The sequence below is a fragment of the Schistocerca piceifrons genome, chromosome 6 (assembly GCF_021461385.2).
Source record: "Schistocerca piceifrons isolate TAMUIC-IGC-003096 chromosome 6, iqSchPice1.1, whole genome shotgun sequence".
NCBI classification, from domain to species: Eukaryota; Metazoa; Arthropoda; class Insecta; order Orthoptera; family Acrididae; genus Schistocerca; species Schistocerca piceifrons.
This window is the reverse complement of record NC_060143.1, coordinates 409,779,836-409,786,052: the sequence shown is the minus strand read 5'-3', so window position 1 is coordinate 409,786,052 and position 6,217 is coordinate 409,779,836. Positions and strand designations below refer to the sequence as shown.

The 6,217-nt window shown below is 41.4% G+C and overlaps 1 non-coding gene across 1 annotated transcript; it reads left to right on the top strand.

Moving 5' to 3' along the window:
- The first annotated feature begins 4,627 nt into the window (after positions 1-4,627).
- Trnas-gga lies at positions 4,628-4,711 on the top strand. Its single transcript is given in 2 exon segments — positions 4,628-4,667; positions 4,677-4,711. It is a non-coding gene; the product is annotated as a tRNA-Ser (tRNA).
- The last annotated feature ends 1,506 nt before the right edge of the window (positions 4,712-6,217 follow it).

Genomic DNA, 6,217 nt, shown 5'->3' with positions numbered 1-6,217 from the left:
GCGCTAGGTCTGCGATCACACAGTGGCGACACGCGGGTCCGACATGTACTAAATGGACCGCGGCCGATTTAAGCTACCACCTAGCAAGGGTGGTGTCTGGCGGTGACACCACACAGAGTCCACATCTGCTCCTGGAAATGTGTTACAATTTAAAATCTGTGTCCGAAATATCTGCCTTATCATTACACAATCAACCTGAAAACTTCCGGTGTTTCTAGGTCTCTTCCACGTACACTCTTTGACATAAAACTCGACCGGCGGCCGGCCGCTTCAGAGGCTAAGTCCGCGCCGATCGCGACATGGGACAATAAAACTGGCCAACTCGCTAATTCTCTAAGTCCGGTTATTTGCACAATCTGGCAACACTGCAGACTGCGGCACTTCCTGGAGGAAAACTTGTCCCATGATAGAGAAACACTAGGCTGATTACGCCTGTGGTCTAGCGGTAGCGTGCGTTGTTTCTGTTCGTAATGTCAGTGGATCGAGAGCAGCTGGCATAAAATATTTTTATAGCCTCTTCTGTCTGAATGCTGAAGACGTGAATGTAATGGTAGCGCAGATTCAATCTATTTCGCTTTCTGACACACCGATATCAAAATTTCATCCAGTAACGATTTTGCGGCAGATTTCCTGCAGACTGTCCTCCTCTGGACGCCGTATGCAGCAAAGCTCCGGGATCCATTTGCTGCAGCGGCCGTGGCGACAGCAGCGGCGCTGCACTCCCCCGTTCTTTATCGAAAGCGCCTGCTCCCGCTCATCGCTTTTGATGATTTAAAACGCTTTATTATTAAATGTTGCTCCACAGAAAATTTCTACGATTTCCATTCACGCTCAAAAGCAACGGAGACAGCCGCCCTGATTAGTAGGCGGGTATTATATTACATTAATCGGCAAGAGCTGAGTATGGCCCGAAATTAATTTTATAGACTGGGACGAAATTAAACCACCTCGCTACATTCGATGAATTTATAAATGCTTCATACCTCGTTTCTGTTCCTTTCAAACTCAATTATTTGTGCAACTTTTGGTCAATGTTCGGATGTTTTCGTCAAGCCGGGGTGAGCGTCTGTGGTGTAAAGTGTATTACAGTTCTTGTTTCATTCCTTATGGTAACTCTATGCGATAAACTGTGTGAATACCTTGCAATGCATGCTCTGTAGCAGTGCAGGAACACTGCACATTCGGAGTTCCATGCATGGGTTCATGAAGTATTTAATGTTGATCGGAAGTGATAGTTAAGGTCATCAGATTTAGACCAGAAAAATTTGTCGTTTTGGAGGTTTCAGAGAACGGAAAGGAATTGCTAACGCCGGTGTTAGAAAACGTCTACAGTAAAATGCTATTGCAAAAATTTAGATGAGGGGAACTATATTAATCAACATGTGCACTTCATAAACAACCTTCTGACATGTTAGACCTATATGACGAACAAAACTCAAATTTATATCGTTGACAGTCGCTTTGAATCTTTTCAGGATCTATTTTACAGTGAAGCACCTTGGCATTTGCAAAGCAGACATCCATGATACTAACTTAATTTACTAAGTCGAATCGGACGAAGATTGATGTTTAAAGGCATTCTTCAGATTTTGTATAAAGAATTTTTAGTAGCCGTTTGCAACTCCATTAATTAAAATGGAAAATAAAAGGTTGTAGTCAGCGGCCTCCACCGAGATTGGAACTGCTATGTCATACAGTACGACTACCGCAGCGCACAAGGGAACCTCTTTTTTTTAATTTTGCTTTTTTTCTTTTACTTTTTTTGACGATTACCCCTTTTTTCTCTCTTATTTTAAAGCCCCTTAGGAAAATGGCAATAAAAAAAGGAACTAAGTGCCACCGCCACTTTTCATCCTATAACAAAAAAAAAAAAAAAATTTGGTCCACTTCAGGCGTTGGCTCCTGACTAAACCTACCCGAAGAGCTGCCTATATACCAGGGGAAATATGGGAATTCAAGGTGTGAGTTTCTTAGTTTTGAGTACACTTACTAAAGAAATATAAAAACAACAATGAGAGTTACTGATTTATGATGCTTAGTTTGCAGTGAGTTCTGAGTATTATTAGTAACTACGCTCCAGTCCCTAAACCTAGTTACAGTAAGCGAGTCAGACGCATTACGTATTCCAGGCCGTAGCAGCCGCGACTTGGAGACACCAGCTATGGTCACTTCCCAGCCCGCTGTAGGATCACATCGGTTCGTCTTCTTCCTGCTGGTACTGTATCTGAGATTTGGCAACAAGGCAATGTATGTTTGGCAACTCTGTGATCGACGAGTTACTTCCTGGTGTGCACGGAATTAAGCCTCAAAGTTCACTTGATTTTACCTGTCATTTCCATTGAATAATCTGAGTTATTATCGCTTGAAGGGTAACAAAAGATTGTAAATTTACGGTTTTCAGCCCAGGAAAGTCGTTGCACGTGGAAATCGCAACTAATCTCGACCTTTAAATAGCGGTTTACGAGTTCTAGGCACTATTGCCGTCGTAAGAGGACGCTCAGACCCATACCTCTTCGCCAGCTCTGTGGTAACGTGCTGACCTGTGGAAAAGCGCCTGTTATGGTTTGCAGTACCAGTCTCACTGACTGCAACGTTTTTATCCCTTCTGTGAAAGAGCTACAAGGAGTCGGATCAAACGTAAATAAGGAAATCGCAAGAAAATACTTTCGGCTCATAGTGCAATGTTGAAAAACTTACAATGCTGCACAACAGGCAACGCCTCTTTCCGCTGCTGACAAGCGAATTTTGGGTTTCTAGGAATACGTAACTACATTTATGAAATGCCACATTTGCATACCTCTTGAGTACGACACAGCATACCAATGAAACACAGACCCAATCAAAATCTAAGTGATTAGTATTTTACTAATTCGTGTCGATAGAGGCACATTTGTGTACAGATACTCGGTTTTATTAAAACATACTTTCGTCGTAAGGTTATCGTGGTTAGTTTTATTTCATTTCTTATAATACAGTGCACAATTTTCGTAAGGTTTCCTTTAGTGTTGTTAAAACAATAACAAACATGAGAGAGAAATTAATCATCAACGATATATGCGAATTCTCTGATGTTATCTATGACAGTATGACAATGCACGTGCATTTTATTGATTACATGCATGTAGAAAACTTGTTCTGAGTTAAAGCTGTCAAACAAAGTTTGAAGAAGAATAAAATCTCACTACCACACGACAGCTAATGTAGAAAATACTTTTCTGACATATTATGGCACGATGCGTTCTCCCTACACATCTTCGAGATGCATCTGCTGCCTGCTGTCTATTAAACCTGAACAGAACAAAATGTCACAGTAGTTAGCCCTTTTTCCACATGCGACTACTTTGGGTTGAGAAGTGAAGGGAAGTATGTTCAAAGTTCCATTAGATTGACAACTTCAGCAGACAGCAGAATTGCGTTTTAAAAAATGTAGCACTGAATGTATTCGAACTCGCGACATCTTATCTACGCTACTAGCTGACACGTAGCTACAACAGCTCCAGAGCTCGACAACTATTCCTCCAGAACTTTTTGATTCCACAGCACTGTGAGATTATGCATATGGCCAGGTCTTGACTTCTGAGAGACAAACACTTACAGCTTTTCTTTTTTTTTTTTTACTGAACGACGTTTTCTACAAACAGATAGCGCAATAGAATAGCTCAAGTGGAAAGGAACACTTCCTATTTAAACTTCTGCATCCTACACTGTTGGCAGTTCTGTGTAGGTGGCAGTTACGTGATTTTATTTCGGTGATTACAAAATATAGAGTGGAATGTATGCACTGGGTAGCCGAGGAAGCTAGTTCATGGTGATTCGGTCAACCAAGTAAATGAATTTACTGAACATGGTGCAAATTACTACAGGACGCCTGTGTGTCAGAATTCTCATCCAGTGTGGCGCAACGGCGTTACGATAGAAAAATGAGAGAAGAGGATTTCGTGGTCAGTTGGACAGATGGTAGGTTGTTATACCTATGGTCTGGGTTGGATTCCCACTTCTGTCAATGATTTTGGATAGGGAGAGACAGAGCCCATTCTCTCCTGGCTACACCAAGTGAAGAAGGTGTAATGGCAGTGTGGTCTGAAAATTCACATTAAAGATGATTTTCCTTCTCTACCAAGTAGACGGTAGGTTGAACCACAATAAAGTCTGGAGTGGCGACATGTAGAAACTCTATCACCAGTAACCTTTCTTATACTAGTTATTTATTTCAAGTGCCGAAACAAACGCTATGTATGGTCACAGGACACTTATTCCATCTTTCTGTATGTCGATAAGATTGGTTCTGAACTGGGAATGCAACTCGGACCGCCCTCAACGCGGAATTTGATCCCTTCGTGACAATACAGCTCGGCTACAATTTGTTGTTTGTTCAAAACTGCAGATTCCACAACATCTCCACATATTACGCGTGAATGGGATCGAATCCTGGCCCGGCACTAAAGATTTAATTATGTATTATCAAGCTCTAGCATGAGAACACCTATCTGCTGGTGGATAAGAATTTTGATTTTTAATGTATTTTCATTCGTTGTAAACACTAACGATATCTGACGTTTTTAACTCCCAGTGAGACACAGAACTATTTGCGAGATGACTGTAAGTTCAAGATGTTATTCTGAGGCCGGCCGGAGTGGCCGAGCGGTTAAAGGCGCTACAGTCTGGAACCGCGCGACCGCTACGGTCGCAGGTTCGAATCCTGCCTCCGGCATGGATGTTTGTGATGTCCTTAGGTTAGTTAGGTTTAAGTAGTTCTAAGTTCTAGGGGACGTATGACCACAGCAGTTGAGTCCCATAGTGCTCAGAGCCATTTGAACCATTTTTTTGTTATTCTGAGCAGCTGGTGGAGAAAAATTCGGTAGCTGACGTCTCTCTGTGTGTAGTCAACAACGATATATGTGGGGCTCTATTCCCAGTGAGCGCTGAACTCTTCGTCATATTATTTCTAGTTCAAACATGCTCACATATCACTGCTGGCGCAACAAACCCATATTTAACGTTCGTTTTCTCTAGAATATAACAGCGATAGGTGCCTGGTAGGAGACCTGGGAAGGAAAAAATTAATGTTTTGTCTCGTCATTTCAGTTAAAACATCTAGCTACTGCCGCGAAAATCCGATATGTCACATTTGACTGTGCTTCGATAGCAATCCGATTAGGTTCTGGGTTCGAATCCGTGTCCAACACAAAGCTTTAACTCACGGCATTTCAAGTAAGTTACTTGTGAAGAAGCAATATTTAACATTTCTCGTAGTTCGTTAACAGGGACAATAGATTATGGGTAGGAATTCGCGTCTGTTAAACATGTTTGCGTTATGCAATTCAAGTTGATATTTGCTAACTGATACTGTCTAAAATCGAGGTATATCACTCTCTGTATGCTTAATCAGGAATGACTGTTAGTTTCCGTCAGTAACGAAATCTTTGCTTAGTCTGCATGAGCTGGGTTTGAATCCATATGCGGAACAAGACGGTTCGTCGTGTCATTTGAAGTTCATACATATTCTCAACTAGCTGCTCGTGAATAACTTAAATTTTTAATGTCATTTTGTGTTAAATAATAAGTACGGTACGTTACTTTGAAGAGGAAATCATGAATACGACGAACTTACTACGTGCATTACCAATCTGACGTAATAATGAGAGTGGTAACATTTCAGGTATGTCATTTATTGTAATAAATGTGAACTTACAAGCCTTAAGGACAGTCTTATCTGTGATAAGGTGTTCCCTGATATTTGTAGTATCGTGGTATTACTTTACATCTTGAGTTATTGCGGTACAGAGCAGTGTTTTCTAGTGGTGACTTGTTGGAACCATTTTCAATAGTCAAACGACTGTACCAAGGAGCGATTAGAGGACCTGCTGGACAGCTTTTTTTGAATAGGACAATGTTCCTGTCCAATAATTTTTAGATTAGTTACAATAAGCTTACGCTGCAAGAGAACTCGCTTGTATTTTTCAATATGTGGTCTGTTGTCGGTTTGAAGGCCTTACATTGCATCGGAAACTTAGTGCAACTCCACCGAGGGCTGTCTGGAGTAGGGTGGAGATAGCAATGTGAAAGTTGTGAGCTGTCGAAGACGATCTTCATATTCCTAGTGCGATTAGGACATCGTATACTCTTGACGACGTTTAGCACCTGTGCGGTCAGTCAACCAATTTCAGAATTCATGTTGAGTAATCCTGCTAAATTCCCATAATATTGTCTTTTTATA